We start from the raw sequence: 21503 nt of genomic DNA on the forward strand, positions 1-21503 counted from the left end.
TAATGACAACATTAAATACAGTAGTGTAGTAGACCTAAGTATTCATTAAGTACCACCATAATGACAACATTAAATACAGTAGTGTAGTAGACCTAAGTATTCATCAAGTACCACCATAATGACCAACATTAAAATACAGTAGTGTAGTAGACCTAAGTATTCATTAAGTACCACCATAATGACAACATTAAATACAGTAGTGTAGTAGACCTAAGTATTCATTAAGTACCACCATAATGACAACATTAAAATACAGTAGTGTAGTAGACCTAAGTATTCATTAAGTACCACCATAATGACAACATTAAAATACAGTAGTGTAGTAGACCTAAGTATTCATTAAGTACCACCATAATGACAACATTAAATACAGTAGCGTAGTAGACCTAAGTATTCATTAAGTACCACCATAATGACAACATTAAATACAGTAGCGTAGTAGACCTAATTATTCATTAAATACAGTAGTGTAGTAGACCTAAAAATTCATTAAGTACCACCATAATGACAACATTAAATACAGTAGTGTAGTAGACCTAAAAATTCATTAAGTACCACCATAATGACAACATTAAAATACAGTAGTGTAATAGACCTAAGTGTTCATTAAGTACCACCATAATGACAACATTAAATACAGTAGTATAGTAGACCTAAGTATTCATCAAGTACCACCATAATGACTAACATTCAAATACAGTAGTGTAGTAGACCTAAGTATTCATTAAGTACCACCATAATGACAACATTACAATACAGTAGCGTAGTAGCCCTAAGTATTCATCAAGTACCACCATAATGACCAACATTAAAATACAGTAGTGTAGTAGACCTAAGTATTCATTAAGTACCACCATAATGACAACATTAAATACAGTAGTGTAGTAGACCTAAGTATTCATTAAGTACCACCATAATGACAACATTAAAATACAGTAGTGTAGTAGACCTAAGTATTCATTAAGTACCACCATAATGACAACATTAAAATACAGTAGTGTAGTAGACCTAAGTATTCATTAAGTACCACCATAATGACAACATTAAATACAGTAGCGTAGTAGACCTAAGTATTCATTAAGTACCACCATAATGACAACATTAAATACAGTAGTGTAGTAGACCTAAAAATTCAATAAGTACCACCATAATGACAACATTAAAATACAGTAGTGTAGTAGACCTAAGTGTTCATTAAGTACCACCATAATGACAGCATTAAATACAGTAGTGTAGTAGACCTAAGTATTCGTTAAGTACCACCATAATGACAACATTAAATACAGTAGTGTAGTAGACCTAAAAATTCATTAAGTACCACCATAATGACAACATTAAAATACAATAGTGTAGTAGACCTAAGTATTCATCAAGTACCACCATAATGACAACATTAAAATACAGTGGTGTAGTAGACCTAAGTATTCATTAATTACCACCATAATGACAACATTAAATGCAGTAGTGTAGTAGACCTAAGTATTCATTAAGTACCACCATAATGACAACATTAAAATACAGTAGAGTAGTAGACCTAAGTATTCATCAAGTACCACCGTAATGACAACATTAAATACAGTAGTGTAGTAGACCTAAGTATTCATTAAGTACCACCATAATGACAACATTAAAATACAGTAGTGTAGTAGACCTAAGTATTCATTAAGTACCACCATAATGACAACATTAAATACAGTAGCGTAGTAGACCTAAGTATTCATTAAGTACCACCATAATGACAACATTAAATACAGTAGTGTAGTAGACCTAAAAATTCAATAAGTACCACCATAATGACAACATTAAAATACAGTAGTGTAGTAGACCTAAGTGTTCATTAAGTACCACCATAATGACAGCATTAAATACAGTAGTGTAGTAGACCTAAGTATTCGTTAAGTACCACCATAATGACAACATTAAATACAGTAGTGTAGTAGACCTAAAAATTCATTAAGTACCACCATAATGACAACATTAAAATACAATAGTGTAGTAGACCTAAGTATTCATCAAGTACCACCATAATGACAACATTAAAATACAGTGGTGTAGTAGACCTAAGTATTCATTAATTACCACCATAATGACAACATTAAATGCAGTAGTGTAGTAGACCTAAGTATTCATTAAGTACCACCATAATGACAACATTAAAATACAGTAGAGTAGTAGACCTAAGTATTCATCAAGTACCACCGTAATGACAACATTAAATACAGTAGTGTAGTAGACCTGAGTATTCATTAAGTACTGATTCCCGGGCATGGCCACTGCTGCTGCTCACTGCTCCCCTCCCTTCCCAGGTGGTGATCAAGGGTGATGGGTCAAATGCAGAGAATAATTTCGCCACACCTAGTGTGTGTGTGACAATCATTGGTACTTTAACCCTTAACTTTAACCATGATGACAAGATTAAAATACAGTAGCGTAGTAGACCTAAGTATTCATTAAGAGCAAGGCACAGGTTTTATTTACCAATTATATTTAATATTTTTGGCCGTTATAAACATGACATACAATTCACAAACGTCATCAACAATGATACTAGTACATATTTGCAGACTTCACCACTAGATGGAGCCACAGTTTTTTTTTAAAGTATATGAATAAGATGATGTAGAGGGCTCAATAACATTTATGTATCACTTATGATACGTTGGGTGTTACAGGGTTAAAGTATTAACTGCTATACAGTATTCTGGCATTAACAACATACTTTGTTTCTGTTTTTTGCTGCCTTGATTTTAAACATAAGTGTTTCTGCATGGAGTTTAATTTGTGTCCTTATTACGAAAGCCTTGTTTGACACTATATATATATATATTTTTTTTTGTACATGAATATACGCTGACAATTTCATTGAATACAAAATTTGTCCGCAAAATGTGTGATTAAAGTACAGTCTTTTAAAATTCAACGTGTAGAAATGTGTTGCTTCAGCTTACACAGAATATTTTACATGTATTTTTTTATAAACCAAAACAAATTCTGAAAATAAAATTCACACAATTAAATCGTCAGCACAATTTGATGTAAAGAAAAGAAAAAAAATGTACTTCACAAAATTCAAGATAAATGCAGTGTGGAAAAAAATCTTTGCTGAAGAGACCCAAATGAAGGTCCATGATTGTGTTTCAGGTGGGCCCTGAATGGAGAATGCAGACCTGGAAGCATCCTGATGGAGATGTTAACCTCGCTTTGACTGAATTTAACACAACTTGGGACGTTAGTGTGCAACATTCCAAATGTTCAAAAATGGAAATGTGCATTTTGCACAATTATTATGACCTGAACCACAAAACTCCTCACATTTGTCGATGATTACGACACCCTATCAGGATGATATTTACTATAATACATATACACTGTGGATGATATTTACTATAACGTTTACTATTAGAATGTTATTGAACATGCCAAATGATGACTATTACCCAGTTTTTGTGAACGCCGCCTTTATTTGTGTCCCCATCAACAACAGAACGCCATTAAATGTGAAGTCAAGCAAGGCGTTTCGATGGAATTTGCACACGGTGAAACTCGCTTTACTCACCTTGAGAAAATAAAGTTATTGTAATCTACGCACAGTTTGAAGTCATGTGAAATCTGCAAATATGTCCCTAGCCCCTTCCAGCTCCATCACTGATAATAATGGCAAATTTACCCAAATATTCTCACTGTTCTTAAACTATCGTAACTGGATTGAACTTTGTCGGGAAGTTGTATCAATTTATTTTAATTATGTCAAATTTTGCACGGAAAAAAATATTGCACAGTTTATTTCTAATAAATGTGTTTTAGTCAACCGCAGTCAATTAAAGGTTGATTACAAAGTTTAGAATTGGTTTCACATAAAAAATAAGGTACAACTCCGTGACCGTGTTGTCAAAGACGGTAGGAAGAAAGTATTCATTTTTATTTATTTATTGTTTTAATTTTATAAACCGGTACAACTCCGTGACCGTGTTGTCAAAGACGGTAGGAAGAAAGTATTTATTTATTTATTTATTGTTTTAATTTTATAAACCTTTATTTATAAATTGCAACAATTGAGAAATAATAATAATCAAAATAAGTCCAAATACAGCACAAAACAGCGCCAGGGGGTTGTAAATTCAATAAAGTAGCTAAAATAGAATGCAAATGTATATATATATATATCAAAGTGCAAACACAAGTTCAGTAAATAATTTATAAATTGCAACAATTGAGAAATAATAATAATCTAAATAAGTCCCAAAACAGCGCCAGGGGGTTGTAAACTCAATAAAGTAACTAAAATAGAATGCAATATACATATGTATATATATAACAAAGTGCAAACACAAGTTCAGTAAATAATTTAAATTTAGAACACAGCATCATCGTTTTCACAGCTTTTTGGTGGTAGGAAGAAAGTCGATTGGCACAAAGTTCCTGCCAACGGTCACGTCTCCTGAACCAAACTTACGTTTCCGGTTTCACAATAATAGCGTAATGCGTCACATTCAGTCAAATTGCGCTAACAAAATGAAAAACGGCGTACACAAGTGGAAGCCTATACATTATGTAACTTATTTTTATGGGCTTTCCTCTTTGTGACGTTAAGTTCCTGTTATACGCTGTTATACAGTATATGCCTTGAGCTCTTATTTTGAAGGCGCTAAGAGCGGAAGTGATGACACGTTGTAGTGGAACGGAGGTTTTGAAAGAAAGTAAATAAAGTGGTCCTCGTGTAAAACTGGAGCCTCCGTGTTTGTTATTTTGTAGTTCCATACAGTATAGGCGACATTTATAAAACCTTGGTTACAATACAATTAAAAAAGTCCAATTTAAAAAGATCACTTGCGCAAAATAGCGATGATCGGACCGGAAACGCTTTTGAAATGCGTGCTTTATTTTGAATGAATGTTAGGCGTATTTCCTGGTTGCTTGTGGAAAACTGTTTCGCTTCTTGTGCAATCATTTTTTCCCCCAAAACTTTATTAAAATAACAGTATAATACCGACATTTAACAAAGAAAATAAAATGTTGTAAATTAAAGAATAAAAGAAAAAATAAACAAACATGTGCGAGGGACAATACATCCATCCATTAGTGTTGAATCACTTGTAATACTCGAGAAATAAAATATAAAGCAAATAAAATCATCAAGCAACACATTCTTCATTTTTTCTTTCATGGTGATGGTTTTTATGCTTTCTTTTAGAACGTGGGAGGTTATCAAATCTACACTTCCGGCCTCAAAAATAATAGTGCTGTAGCTCACATCCGGTCAAATTACGCAAACCAAATGAAACCAGCTCATAAAATAAACAGTCTGAATTAAACCTACTCTTGCAAAAATATAAGTAGGAAATGCGTGTGTAACGGAGTTACAAATGCATTTATGTTTTTATTTTGATATTGAAGTATTGTGTTTGTGTGCATTTTGTCTCAAAATACTTATTTATTTTTGTTGATTGACGGTTATTTTGATTTACTCCTTCCTGTCATGGCATACCGTCAGGCTTCTGTAGTTTCTGTAGCTCCTCCCCTTCCTGCTCACTTCGTCGATTGCGACGCCGAGGTGAGTGTGTCGGTATCTAACAAACTTATTTTAGTTTATTTTTGTAATTCTTGCCGTATGTTGTTTACCTTTTATCCACCCTTAGGATATGAAGTGATTTTGTGTTTTTTGTAACGGCTATTTTGAGCGCTACAAGCGTTTTGTTTGAGTGAGTGTTGGCGCGGATTGGTTTTGAAGCGGTGCTCTTTCATGTCACGTGACCACTACGTCACCTCTGTTTTCTATGTATAAAAAAGTATGTTTTCTATATGTATAAGAAAGTATGTTTTCTATGTGTAGGAAGCAGAGCGGTACAAAGAGTCACAGAGAAGGACTTTGTGATTTTTATTTCATTTTCAGGTATGTGTAATACTCTAAATGTGCATGTTGTCTGGCTTTTATTTAACTCTTTCCCCATGCAGTTCTTTATTTTGGCCGCTAGTCTGCAGTGTTTACTTTTTGCATCTTATAGTGAGTCAATGCCGTGTAATGATAAGTGTGCGTTTCTTAAAAATGTTCAACTTTGACTTCGCTGCTTGCAACGGTGAGGAGGCAGAGCGGTACAAGTTAAGTTAAAGGCCTACTAAAATGCGATTTTCTTATTTAAACGGGGATAGCAGGTCCATTCTACGTGTCATACTTGATCATTTTGCGATATTGCCATATTTTTGCTGAAAGGATTTAGTAGAGAACATTGACGATAAAGTTCGCAACTTTTGGTCGCTGAAAGCCTTGCCTGTACCGGAAGTAGCGTGACGTCACCGGTTGTGGAGCTCCTCACATCTGCACATTGTTTACAATCATGGCCACCAGCAGCGAGAGCGATTCAGACCGAGAAAGCGACGATTACCCCATTAATTTGAGCGAGGATGAAAGATTCGTGGATGAGGAAAGTGAGAGTGAAGGATTAGAGGGCAGTGGAAGCGATTCAGATAGGGAAGATGCTGTGAGAGGCGGGTGGGACCTGATATTCAGCTGGGAATGACTACAACAGTAAATAAACACGAGACATATATATACTCTATTAGCCACAACACAACCAGGCTTATATTTAATATGTCACAAATTAATCCGCATAACAAACACCTCCCCCCTCCCGTCCATATAACCCACCAATACAAATCAAACACCCGCACAACACACTCAATCCCACAGCCCGAAGTACCGTTTACCTCCGCAAAGTTCATACAGCACATATATTTCCCCAAAGTTACGTACGTGACATGCACATAGCGGCACGCACGTACGGGCAAGCGATCAACTGTTTGGAAGCCGCAGCTGTGTACTCACTGTACTGCGTATCCAACTCAAAGTCCTCCTGGTAAGAGTCTCTGTTGTCCCAGTTCTCCACAGGCCAATGGTAAAGCTTGACTGTCATATTTCGGGAATGTAAACAATGAAACACCGGCTACGTGTTTGTGTTGCTGCAGCCGTCCGCTAATACACCGCTTCCCACCTACAGCTTTCTTCTTTGCTGTCTCCATTGTTCATTGATCAAATTGCAAAAGATTCACCAACACAGATGTCCAGAATACTGTGGAATTTTGCAATGAAAACAGACGACTTAATAGCTGGCCACAATGGTGTCCCAAAATGTCCGCTACAATCCGTGACGTCACGCGCAAACGTCATCATACCGAGATGTTTTCAGCAGGATATTTCGCGGGAAATTTTAAATTGCACTTTACTAATCTAACCCAGCCGTATTGGCATGTGTTGCAATGTTAAGATTTCATCATTGATATATAAACTATCAGACTGCGTGGTCGGTAGTAGTGGGTTTCAGTAGGCCTTTAAAGTTAAGGAGTCACAGAGAAGAAGCAAAAGGAAGGAAAATATTTGTGTGTGTTTTTAAAGCTAGCTTAGCGGTGAGCTCAACATGTTTAGCCTCATCCTCCAGTGATAATGTACGTAGGATACTAAGAAATGCAGTTTATTTCTAGTTAGTAATGGAGATGATGATTATTATTAGTTTAGAGGAGCAGCTCCACACTGTGTATGGAGACACAAGATTAGCTGCTAGCCGCTTGTCATCCGGGGGACTAAAACTAAATACAATATTAAGTTAAAGGCCTACTGAAAGCCACTACTACCGACCATGCAGTCTGATAGTTTATATATCAATGATGAAATCTTAACATTATAACACATGCCAATACGGCCGGGTTAACTTATAAAGTGACATTTTAAATTTGCCGCTAAACTTCCGGTTCGAAACGCCTCTGAGGATGACGTATGCGCGTGACGTAGACCGGCGAACACGGGTATGCCTTCCACATTGAAGCCAATACGAAAAAGCTCTGTTTTCATTTCATAATTCCACAGTATTCTGGACATCTGTGTTCGTGAATCTGTTGCAATCATGTTCATTGCATTATGGAGAAGGAAGTTGAGCAAGCAAAGAAGAAAGTTGTCGGTGCGAAATGGACGTATTTTTCGAACGTAGTCAGCAACAACAGTACACAGCCGGCGCTTCTTTGTTTACATTCCCGAAAGATGCAGTCAAGATGGAAGAACTCGGATAACAGAGACTCTAGCCAGGAGGACTTTTGACTTCGATACACAGACGCCTGTAGAGAACTGGGACAACACAGACTCTTACCAGGATTACTTTGATTTGGATGACAAAGACGCAGACGTGCTACTGTGAGTATGCAGCTTTGGCTTCTAAACATTTGATCGCTTGACCGTATGTGCGCAACTTTTTTTTGCGTATGTACGTAACTTTTTTCAAATATATAAGCTTTATGAACCTTGGGTTAGGTGAACGGTCTTTTGGGCTGAGTGATTGTGTGTGTTGATCAGGTGTTTGAATTGTATTGGCGTGGAGCTAGCAGAGGAGCTAGGAGCTAGCGTAACAAACACGCAGGTGTTTTTATGCAGGATTAATTTGTGGCATATTAAATATAAGCCTGGTTGTGTTGTGGCTAATAGAGTATATATATGTCTTGTGTTTATTTACTGTTGTAGTCATTCCCAGCTGAATATCAGGTACCGTGAGTATGCAGCCTTGGCTGCTAAACATTAGATAGCTTGACCGTATGTGCGCGTCACGTACGTAACTTTTTAAAAATATATAAGCTTTATGAACCTTGGGTTAGGTGAACGGTCTTTTGGGCTGAGTGATTGTGTGTGTTGATCAGGTGTTTGAATTGTATTGGCGTGTTCTATGGAGCTAGGAGCTAGCAGAGGAGCTAGGAGCTAGCGTAACAAACACGCAGGTGTTTTTATGCAGGATTAATTTGTGGCATATTAAATATAAGCCTGGTTGTGTTGTGGCTAATAGAGTATATATATGTCTTGTGTTTATTTACTGTTGTAGTCATTCCCAGCTGAATATCAGGTCACCCCCGGCTCTCACAGCATCTTCCCTATCTGAATAGCTTCAACTCCCCACTAGTCCTTCACTTGCACTTTACTCATCCACAAATCTTTCATCCTCGCTCAAATTAATGGGGAAATTGTCGCTTTCTCGGTCCGAATCTCTCTCACTTCATGCGGCCATCATTGTAAACAATAGGGAACTTTGCGTATATGTTCAACTGACTACGTCACGCTACTTCCGGTAGGGGCAAGCCTTTTTTTTATCAGATACCAAAAGTTGCAATCTTTATCGTCGTTGTTCTATACTAAATCCTTTCAGCAAAAATATGGCAATATCGCGAAATTATTCTCTATTTGACACATCACCCTTGATTATCCCCTTGGAGGTGAGGGGAGCAGTGAGCAGCAGCGGTGGCCGCGCCCGGGAATCATTTTTGGTGATTTAACCCCCAATTCCAACCCTTGATGCTGAGTGCCAAGCAGGGAGGTAATGGCTCCCATTTTTATAGTCTTTGGTATGACTCGGCCGGGGTTTGAACTCACAACCTACCGATCTCAGGGCGGACATATCAGCCAGAGGGGATCGGCATTTAAAGGCGGTATTATTATTATTGTTGTTATTATTATTATTAGAGAATATGATTGAGAACAGAATGCTTTAAAGGCCTACTGAAAGCCACTACTACCGACCACGCAGTCTGATAGTTTATATATCAATGATGAAATCTTAACATTGCAACTAGGGATGTCCGATAATGGCTTTTTGCCGATATCCGATATTCCGATATTGTCCAACTCTTTAATTACCGATACCGATATCAACCGATACCGATATCAACCGATATATGCAGTCGTGGAATTAACACATTATTATGCCTAATTTGGACAACCATGTATGGTGAAGATAAGGTACTTTAAAAAAAAAAAAAATAAATAAGACAACTAAATTAAAAACATTTTCTTGAATAAAAAAGAAAGTAAAACAATATAAAAACAGTTACATAGAAACTAGTAATGAATGAAAATGAGTAAAATTAACTGTTAAAGGTTAGTACTATTAGTGGACCTGCAGCACGCACAATCATGTGTGCTTACAGACTGTATCCCTTGCAGACTGTATTGATATATATTGATATATAATGTAGGAACCAGAATATTGATAACAGAAAGAAAAGGGGGGAGGGAGGTTTTTTGGGTTGGTGCACTAATTGTAAGTGTATCTTGTGTTTTTTATGTTAAATTTAATTTAAAAAAACAAAAAAAAACGATACAGATAATTAAAAAAACGATACCGACAATTTCCGATATTACATTTTAATGCATATTATCGGACATCCCTAATTGCAACACATGCCAATACGGCCGGGTTAACTTATAAAGGGCAATTTTAAATTTCCCGGCAAACTTCCGGCTGAAAACGTTTCGATATGATGACGTTTGCGCGTGACGTCAATAGTTGAAACGGAAGTATTCGGAGCCCATTGAATCCAATACAAAAAGCTGTTTTCATCTCAAAATTCCACAGTATTCTGGACATCTGTGTTGGTGAATATTTTGCAATCTGTTTAATAAACAATGAAGACTGCAAGGAAGAAAGTTGTAGGTGGGATCGGTGTATTAGCGGCGGACTACAGCAACACAACCAGGAGGACTTTGAGATGGATAGCAGACGCGCTAGCCGCCGACCTCACCTTGACTTCCTCCGTCTCCGGGCCGCCGACCGCATCGGTGATCGGGTGAAGTTCTTCGTCGTACCGTCGATCGCTGGAACGCAGGTGAGCATGGGTCGTGATGAGCAGATGAGAGCTGGCGTAGGTGCAGAGCTAATGTTTTTAGCATATCTCTGTCGAGGTTCCGTAGCTAAGTTAGCTTCAATGGCATCGTTAGCAACAACATTGCTAAGCTTCGCCAAGCTGGAAAGCATTAACCGTGTAGTTACATGTCCAGAGTTTGGTAGTATTGTTGATCTTCTGTCTATCCTTCCAGTCAGGGGCTTATTTGTTTTGTTTCTATATGCAGTTAAGCCCGATGCTATCACGTTAGCTCAGTAGCTAAAGTGCTTCACCGATGTATTGTCGTGGAGATAAAAGTCACTGTGAATGTCCATTTCGCGTTCTCGACTCTCATTTTCAAGAGGATATAGTATCCGAGGTGGTTTAAAATACAAATACGTGATCCACAATAGAAAAAGGAGAAAGTGTGGAATCCAATGAGCCCTTGTACCTAAGATACGGTGAGAGCGAAAAAAGATACGTCCTGCACTGCACTCTAGTCCTTCACTCTCACGTTCCTCATCCACAAATCTTTCATCCTCGCTCAAATTAATGGGGTAATCGTCGCTTTCTCGGTCCGAATCTCTCTCGCTGCATTTTAAACAATAGGGAAATGTGAGCAGCACTTCCTCCTCTGACGTCACGCTACTTCCGGTATAGGCAAGGCTTTTTTTAATCAGCGACCAAAAGTTGCGAAATATATCGTCGTTGTTCTCTACTAAGTCCTTTCAGCAAAAATATGGCAATATCGCAAAAGGATCAAGTATGACACATAGAATGTATCTGCTATCCCCGTTTAAATAAATAAAAAAAATTCAGTAGGCCTTTAAGGTAATCACCACTTTCCCTTACCAGGAAGTTCTCCCAACGCAGACCCGCAGCTCCTGGTGTGGGAGCTCCTTTCCAAACTCGAGAAACTCTTGCCGGTGCCCGACCTCTCGTAAAGTGAGGCCTGTCGTCATAGTAACAGACGGTGCGGCTAATTTATGGATGGCCATTTTGATTTTTTGATTTTTGATTTTATATTAAGGATCTCCATTAGCTGGTTGCCTCAACAACCCACTAGTCTGCCTGGGGTCCACAATTCAATACAATTACAAGTAAAAGCATACAATTATAACTACACAATACAGAAAAAAAATAAAAGCATCAATAAGAAAACAAGCAAACAATTTACAGTCACGGAATAATAATTACCATATAAATATAACTACACAATATAAAACCAAACAAATCATCAACGAGCAAACTAATTTAAAGACTCAGATAAAAAATTACTTTCTTTTTAAAAACCTGTTTACTTTCAATGCTGGTGAGAATTGGAGGCAGGTTATTCCAGAGCGATAAAGATCTATAAATAAAAGATTTCCGCAAAGCTTTCTTCCTGGGACGAGGGAGTACAAAATGCCCCTCACTGGACGCCCTGGTATTGTGATTATGTATAGTGCTACTGTGAACTATTTGGGCCATGAGAAAAGCAGGAGTTTTACTACCGGTTACTGATTTGAACAATATAAGAGTTTTAGCTCTAAACCTGTTCTGCACTGTTAGCCAGGAAAGAGAAGCATGCATTTGGTTCACATTGGTTCTTAGTGAACAACCAAGAACCAGCCTTGCTGCCCTATTCTGGACAATCTGGAGCTTACTGATCTCACCACTTGCAGCAGACGCCCAGACTGTAGAACAATAGTCAAGATGACACAAGACTAAACTCTTAAGAAGAGGTGGATCAACAAAAGCAGCACATTTCCTGGAAATACCAACAGCCCTTCCCATCTTTGTAACTCAGGGGTGTCCAAAGTGCGGCCCGGAGCTAATTGTTTATTGGCCCGCCACACATTCTGCAAAAATTGCAAAATTGATAGTATTGCAAAAATTTAAAAAAACATTTAAAAAAGTGGAATGAGGTGAAATCTAACGAGAAAAAGTTGCAATGTTGACACAAAGCTGCCATGCAGGCAGTTTTTTTGCCATTATTAAAAATTTAAAAAAAAGACAAAATCTATGTTATAATGAATTATTGACCTATTCATGGCTGTAATTACTTCAAAAATCCATCCATCCATCCATCTTCTTCCGCTTATCCGAGGTCGGGTCGCGGGGGCAGCAGCCTAAGCAGGGAAACCCAGACTTCCCTCTCCCCAGCCACTTCGTCCAGCTCTTCCCGGGGGATCCCGAGGCGTTCCCAGGCCAGCCGGGAGACATAGTCTTCTTAACGTGTCCTGGGTCTTCCCCGTGGCCTCCTACCGGTCGGACGTGCCCTAAACACCTATCTAGGGAGGCGTTCGGGTGGCATCCTGACCAGATGCCCGAACCACCTCAACTGGCTCCTCTCGATGTGGAGGAGCAGCGGCTTTAATTTGAGCTCACCCTATCTCTAAGGGAGAGCCCCGCCACCCGGCGGAGGAAACTCATTTTGGCCGCTTGTACCCGTGATCTTATCATTTCGGTCACAACCCAAAGCTCATGACCATAGGTGAGGATGGGAATGTAGATCGACCGGTAAATTGAGAGCTTTGCCTTCCGGCTCAGCTCCTTCTTCACCACAACGGATCGATACAGCGTCCGCATTACTGAAGATGCCGCACCGATCCGCCTGTCAATCTCACGATCCACTCTTCCCTCACTCGTGAACAAGACTCCAAGGTACTTGAACTTCTCCACTTGGGGCAGGGTCTCCTCCGCAACCCGGAGATGGCACTCCACCCTTTTCCGGGCGAGAACCATGGACTCGGACTTGGAGGTGCTGATTCTCATCGTCGCTTCACACTCGGCTGCGAACCGATCCAGCGAGAGCTGAAGATCCTGGCCAGATGAAGCCATCAGGACCACATCATCTGCAAAAAGCAGAGACCTAATCCTGCAGCCACCAAACCAGATCCCCTCAACGCCTTGACTGCGCCTAGAAATTCTGTCCATAAAAGTTATGAACAGAATGGGTGACAAAGGGCAGCCTTGGCAGAGTCCAACCCTCACTGGAAACGTGTCCGACTTACTGCCGGCAATGCGGACCAAATTCTGGCACTGATCATACAGGGAGCGGACCGCCACAATCAGACAGTCCGATACCCCATACTCTCTGAGCACTCCCCACAGGACTTCCCGAGGGACACGGTCGAATGCCTTCTCCAAGTCCACAAAGCACATGTAGACTGGTTGGGCAAACTCCCATGCACCCTCAAGGACCCTGCCGAGATTATAGAGCTGGTCCACAGTTCCACGACCAGGACGAAAACCACACTGTTCCTCCTGAATCCGAGGTTCGACTATCCGGCGTAGCCTCCTCTCCAGCACACCCGAATAGACCTTACCGGGAAGGCTGAGGAGTGTGATCCCACGATAGTTAGAACACACCCTCCGGTTCCCCTTCTTAAAGAGAGGAACCACCACCCCGGTCTGCCAATCCAGAGGTACCGCCCCCGATGTCCACGCGATGCTGCAGAGTCTTGTCAACCAAGACAGCCCCACAGCATCCAGAGCCTTAAGGAACTCCGGGCGGATCTCATCCACCCCCGGGGCCTTGCCACCGAGGAGCTTTTTAACTACCTCAGCAACCTCAGCCCCAGAAATAGGAGAGCCCACCACAGATTCCCCAGGCACTGCTTCCTCATAGGAAGACTTCAAAAATGTCACTTTAAAATGTTTTATGTGGAAAAAATATTGCATATGTTGTGTGGTTGCCATATAAAAACATCAAAGTTTTCTTTGACAAAAGAGCATAAAACAAACAAAATAATAGTTCAAACGTAAAATCGACAGATATATCTGAGGTTGATCTCGTAACTTAAGTGTTGAAAGTAAGGCTGAAACGACGCGTCTACGTCGACGTCATCGGTTACGTAAATACGTCGACGCCGTTTTTGTGCGTCGACGCGTCACATATTTACGTCACACTACTGTCATGGCGGAGCGCAAAGCAGACGATGCGAGCGAGGGGAAAAAAGCACGCCAAAAGTCGTCAAGTGTGGGAGTATTTCAATAAACGGCCTAATAATGTTGTTGTATGCACACTGTGTCGAGCGGAAATGACCTTTCATAGCAGCACAACGGCTATGAACGAACATTTGAAAAGAAAACACCCGAAAGCGTTCTTGCCATCACCATCAACTAGTCAATCGTCCGCGTGAGTATACGTTGTCATCATTACACAAAAACATGAATGTGTCATTTGTATCTGCGTTGTAAATTCATTAACTAAAGCACCGTTTCGCTCTGAGAGGCGCGTTTGGCGGGCCTGTTCAGTGTTTACAAAGACGCGCTCCTCTTTAACGCTAACGTTAATTAGTTGTGCAAATACCTTTTACAACATTAACAGTTACATATACTATGTACAAACGAACAATTAACTTTCACTTCAATCATACTATCATCATCATCATCGGTCTTACCTCTCAGTTCCAGCCACATCAACCCCTTCTGAGCGCTGTCACGCCAAATTTCTCCCCCCCCCCCCCCCCCCCCCCCCCCTTTTACTTACTGTTATTCATTTCCGCATATGTCCACGAGTCAAATGTGCATTCAGTCAGGAATATCCTCAAGTTAATGTGTCCGATTAATACAGACGTTTTCACTATATTATAAAAAATAAAAAAAACAATTTACAAACACAAGCTATAAGATGACGTGACCGAAAGGAAATGGGCGAGGGGGGTTTTGTAGGGGGGAAGAAATTTGGCGTGACAGCGCCTATTTTCAGCTGCTGGGAATATTGTAAACAAGAAAAGAAGCAGCCTCACCCCAGAGCATGTAGACATGCTAACCTTTCTTCATTACAACTGTTAGTCACTCACTGGAATGAGTAGAATTGGTTATTGTGTACTGTGTTGGACTGGATGTTTATTTTGCACATTTTAAAAGCAATACTTAATGTTTACAGTGCTCCAGAATATTTAGATTGGCACTTTTTTGTGCTGGATGTTTATCTTTATTTTTGCACATTTTAAAGCAAAATAAGCAATACTTTTACTTTTGTTGAAATGTTTACACTGTTGTTACAGAATATTTCGTTTTGCACTTTTTTGTATTGGATGTTTATCTTTATTTTTGCACATTTTAAAGCAAAATAAGCAATACTTTTACTTATGGAATGCTTATACTATTGCACAATATTAAGATTTGCACTGGATGTTTACTTTTATATGTGCACATTAAAAAGCAAATTAGCTACTTTTAATTTTGTTAAGTGTTAAAAGTTTTAAAATGTTTACATTGTTTCAGAATATTTTGGCATGTTGTTGTCAATGTTGACTGAGTGGCCATACTTTTTTTTTGTAAATAAAAGCCATGCCTTTTGAAAAAACTGGCCTACATTTATTTTTTCATCTTCATTTTAAATAAAAAAATAATCGGAAGATTAATCGAAAAAAATAATCTAATCGATAGAAAAATAATCGTTAGCTGCAGCCTTAGTTGAAAGTTTAAAAAAAAAAACTAATAAAAATGGATCAATTTAAGAGTGGGGGACCTTTTGGATCCCAAATATATTTAGTGGAATTTTATTGAACTTTTCACTGTGATTACTCAAAAATATTAAAGAATTAAAATCAATGGTGTACTGCATTATTGATCTTTTAGGGCTCTAATTACTAAATATTTCAGTTTTACTATAAAAAACAAAGTTGTCTTTGACAGAAAAGGCTTAAAACCTTTTTTTTTTTACTTTATATCAACCTGAAGTTGATAGAGATTTACTGTAAGCGTTAAAAAAATAAATAAATAAATAAATTGACTTATTTTTAACATTTTAATGACAGACCCTTTATGGTCCCCGGGAGTCCTAAAGGTTAAAAAAAAATCCATATATTTTGTTATGGTTTGAAAATGAAAAATATCAAAATGGCCCCCGCTTGCTTTAATTTTTCCGTGTGCGGCCCTCAGGGGAAAAAGTTTGGACACCCCTGTTGTAACTATATCACTGATATGTTTTGACCAGGATAGAGTGCAGTCCAGCATCACTCCAAGGAGCTTGGCACTTCTGACCTGTTGAACTGTTGAAATACCTAGCCTCAGATCCAACTTTGGGTCACAAGATAACCCTTGCCTCGTCCCCAATATAATACTTTTTGTTTTTGAGATGTTAAGGACAAGTCTGTTACATACTGTCCAGTCATGCACAGCTTGTAGTTCCTCACTCAATACTACATTGAGTACACTGCATGATGGTGCAGCATGATATAAGGTTGCATCATCAGCATAAAGAACCAATCTTGCACGCCCGGTAGCCCAAGGTAAATCATTGGTGAATATAGAAAAAAGTAAAGGTCCGAGGCAACTTCCCTGGTCATCATTTTAGTGTTCGATAGTTTTCATGAAACACGAGCAGAAACACAGACACGGTGTGTTATTGTTTGCGCCATCTTTTGGACGGGTTTGCTCACCGCAGGTGTTGTGGGGTTGAAAATGTGCTTCCTTTTGTCATTACCTTTACCCGGAAGTAAAAACCGTCCATAGCGTTTCTACTCTAATGGATTCTTCATTCATCACTCTAAGCAGCGTTTGTAAGTTTTACAATATAACTAAAACAATTCTTACTTACTCACACACATGTGTGATGTCTGTAGGAGTGTTTTCATGCATATTTGTACGTGCTATCGTAATGTACCGTATTTTGTGCACTATAAGGCGCACCTTCAATGAATGGCCTATTTTAAAGGCCTACTGAAATGAATTTTTTTTATTTAAACGGGGAGAGCAGATCCATTCTATGTGTCATACTTGATCATTTCGCGATATTGCCATATTTTTGCTGAAAGGATTTAGTAGAGAACATCGACGATAAAGTTCGCAACTTTTGGTCGCTGATTCAAAAAAGCCTTGCCTGTACCGGAAGTAGCGTGACGTCGCAGGTTGAACCGGAAGTAGCGTGACGTCACAGGAGCTAGTATTCCTCACATTTCCCCATTGTTTACACCAGCAGCGAGAGCAATTCTGACCGAGAAAGCGACGATTACCCCATTAATTTGAGCGAGGATGAAAGATTCGTGGATGAGGAACGTGAGAGTGAAGGACTAGAGTGCAGTGCAGGGCGTATCTTTTTTCGCTCTGACCGTAACTTAGGTACAAGCTGGCTCATTGGATTCCACACTTTCTCCTTTTTCTATTGTGGATCACGGATTTGTATTTTAAACCACCTCGGATACTATATCCTCTTGAAAATGAGAGTCGAGAACGCGAAATGGACATTCACAGTGACTTTTATCTCCACGACAATACATCGACGAAGCACTTAAGCTACGGGGCTAACGTGATAGCATCGGGCTTAACTGCAGATAGAAACAAAAGAAATAAGCCCCTGACTGGAAGGATAGACAGAAAATCAACAATACTATTAAACCATAGACCTGTAACTACACGGTTAATGCTTTCCAGCCTGGCGAAGCTTAACAATGCTGTTGCTAACGACGCCATTGAAGCTAACTTAGCTACGGGACCTCACAGAGCTATGCTAAAAACATTAGCTACCCACCTACGCCAGCCAGCCCTCATCTGCTCATCAACACCCGTGCTCACCTGCGTTCCAGCGATCGACGGAGCGATGAAGGACTTCACCCGATTATCGATGCGGTCAGCGGCTAGCGTCGGATAGCTCGTCTGCTATCCAAGTCAAAGTCCTCCTGGTTGTGTTGCTGCAGCCAGCCGCTATTACACCGATCCCACCTACAGCTTTCTTCTTTGCAGTCTTCATTGTTCATTAAACAAATTGCAAAAGATTCACCAACACAGATGTCCAGAATACTGTGGAATTTTGCGATGAAAACAGAGCTTTTTGTATTGGATTCAATGTGTCCGAATACTTCCGTTTCAACCATTGACGCCACGCGCATACGTCATCATACATAGACGTTTTCAACCGGGAGTTTCGCGGGAAATTTAAAATTGCACTTTACAAGTTAACCCGGCCGTATTGGCATGTGTTGCAATGTTAAGATTCCATCATTGATGTATAAACTATCAGACTGCGTGGTCGCTAGTAGTGGCTTTCAGTAGGCCTTTAAAACTTTGTTCATATATAAGGCGCACCGCATTATAAGGCGCATAGAATAGACGCTACAGTAGAGGCTGGCGTTACGTTATGCATCCATTAGATGGAGCTGCGCTAAAGGGAATGTCAACAAAACAGTCAGATAGGTCAGTCAAACTTTATTAATAGATTACAAACCAGCGTTCTGACAACTCCGTTCACTCCCAAAATGAATAAACAGCTGTTTTATTATTTTCCCCAAGGTAAAGTCAGTGACGTGGTGTTTCGCTTATCTTTTAACAACAGCAACGTATAACATGTAGTGCAACATTTATATCACATAGTAGAGGGGAACTTTTCCTCGATTCAATAAACAGGTAAAAAACAGTGATACTGTTACGGTAAATCAAACGTTAGTGCAATCCCAATATAGTAACACTCCAAATAGTGCAGAGCAATAACAATATATCAATAACTCAACGTTGCTCAAACGTTAATGTCACACAACACACAAAATAAACATGTAAAGATTACTTTATTAAGTTATTCCTCATCCACGAATCTCTCAAATTCTTCTTCTTCAGTGTCCGAATTAAACAGTTGGCGGCTCCGTCTCGTCGAAGTCGTCATTAGTGGAGTCAGTGTCGCTGCTGCTCTATTCCCGTGTTCTACTGCGTGACTGATCGTCTTGAGTTTAAACTCTGCGTCGTAAGCGTGTCTCTTAATAGAAGCCATTTTGGGGTCTTTACATAAACACACAAATGGAAATGAAACGGCACGCCTCGCGCAGTCATATATCCCAGCATGCACCGCGCGCTTCTTCTTCTACCGGGGAAAATGAAGTCGGCGGCTGCTTACCGTAGTTGCGAGACCTGTTGTGGCTCAATATTGGTCCATATATAAGGCGCACCGGATTATAAGGCGCACTGTCAGCTTTTGAGAAAATTGGAGGTTTTTAGGTGCGCCTTATAGTGCGGAAAATACGGTACTCAAGCGAACATTGTTCGTCTTAGCTAATATGCTAACATGTTACCGAATGTCTGTGTTAGTATTATTAACTTACAATGGTATTCTTTTTGTATTTTTTCAGGTTCATAAATTCCTCAGTAGATTCAGTCCGATGCGGCTAATATATGGTCAAATAATTATTTTTTCTATATATATATATATCAGTGGCGTGCGGTGAGGTTAATGTCTGGTGAGGCACGACTGCATCGTCACAGTCAAATTTAAAAACATATAAACCTGCAGTGCAGGTGTACCTAATGTTGTGTCCCTGCGGTCGTTCGCGGCTCCTGCAGCGCGAGCATTGTTGTTTTTGCACTTTTTGGCTTCTTGTTAAGTGACTTTTTTTGGGTGGATTCGGTCTTGCACGTGGAGGGTTTGGGTGTGGGCTTTGGTTGGTGTGGCCGCGGCGCTCCCGTCGGGCGCTGCATTCTGCGGCGGAGGTGCTTGGCACCAGGAGGCGGGGTTAGGATACGAGCCTCACACAGTGTGTCTCCGCAGCAGATTTATGATCGCTCAGCACTAAAAATACGTTACACACATACAGTTGTTGACAAAATACACTGGACATTATATACCTCAGCTAACTAAACTATGGAAATGTATAATATAATTCATGTAGCAATACGGTCTCACTGCACAGCAGCTCAGCAGTTAGCCGAGTCGCAATCCATGGTGAGGCACAAGTGCCTCAACTGGCTGCTGATCACCGCACCGTCTCTTCTCAGTATTTGAAAATGTGAAAATAAAAATAAAAATAATCTAAAACTGGTGAAGTTAAATGGAAAATAACTTTAGTATAATCCCTGGATACATATAACAATTTAATTAATTTTTTTTTCTTTTTCTTCTTTTTTTCTTTCCATGATGGCAGGTGAGGCCCCGCCTCCCCTGCCTCTAGTGACGGCACGCCACTAATATATATATATGTATATATATATCGGTGCAGCACCTGCAGTCCAAAAGATGGCGCCACAGCTCAAACCAACACAGTGTTTAAAGGCCTGCTGAAAGCCACTACTACCGACCACGCAGTCTGATAGTTTATATATCAATGATGAAATCTTAACATTGCAACACATGCCAATACGGCCGGGTTAACTTATAAAGTGCAATTTTAAATTTCCCGCCACACTTCCGGTTGAAAACGTTTTTTTTATGCTGACATATGCGCGTGACGTCAAGTACGGAAGTATACGGACCCATTGAATCCAATACAAAAAACTCTGTTTTCATCGCAAAATTCCACAGTATTCTGGACATCTGTGTTGGTGAATCTTTTGCAATTTGTTTAATGAACAATGGAGACTGCAAAGCAGAAAGTTGTAGGTGGGATCGGTGTATTAGCGGTGGACTACAGCAACACAACCAGGAGGACTTTGAGATGGATAGCAGACGCGCTATCCGACGCTAGCCGCCGACCTCACCTTGACTTCCTCCGTCGATCGCTGGAACGCAGGTGAGCACGGGTGTTGATGAGCAAATGAGGGCTAGCGTAGGTGGATAGTTAATGTTTTTAGCATAGCTCTGTGAGGTCCCGTTGCTAAGTTAGCTTCAATGGCGTCGTTAGCAACAGCATTGTTAAGCTTCGCCAGCCTGTAAAGCATTAACCGTGTATTTACATGTACATGGTTTAATAGTATTGTTGATTTTCTGTCTATCCTTCCAGTCAGGGGTTTATTTATTTTGTTTCTATCTGCATTTAAGCCTGATGTGCTATCACGTTAGCTTCGTAGCTAAAGAGCTTCGCCGATGTATTGTCGTGGAGATAAAAGTCACTGTGAATGTCCATTTCGCGTTCTCGACTCTCATTTTCAAGAGGATATAGTATCCGAGGTGGTTTAAAATACAAATCCGTGATCCACAATAGAAAAAGGAGAGAGTGTGGAATCCAATGAGCCAGCTTGTACCT

The 21503-nt window shown here is 39.8% G+C and overlaps 1 long non-coding RNA gene across 1 annotated transcript in view; it reads left to right on the top strand.

The window, feature by feature from the left end:
• LOC133662353 (uncharacterized) overlaps positions 1-3584 on the top strand; it is a 4030-nt gene extending 446 nt beyond the window's left edge. Inside the window, exon 2 of the long non-coding RNA XR_009828095.1 lies at positions 3142-3584. This is a non-coding gene — a long non-coding RNA (uncharacterized LOC133662353). The remainder of the gene's footprint in view (positions 1-3141) is intronic.
• The last annotated feature ends 17919 nt before the right edge of the window (positions 3585-21503 follow it).

This window comes from Entelurus aequoreus, linkage group LG12 (genome assembly GCF_033978785.1).
Source record: "Entelurus aequoreus isolate RoL-2023_Sb linkage group LG12, RoL_Eaeq_v1.1, whole genome shotgun sequence".
NCBI classification, from domain to species: Eukaryota; Metazoa; Chordata; class Actinopteri; order Syngnathiformes; family Syngnathidae; genus Entelurus; species Entelurus aequoreus.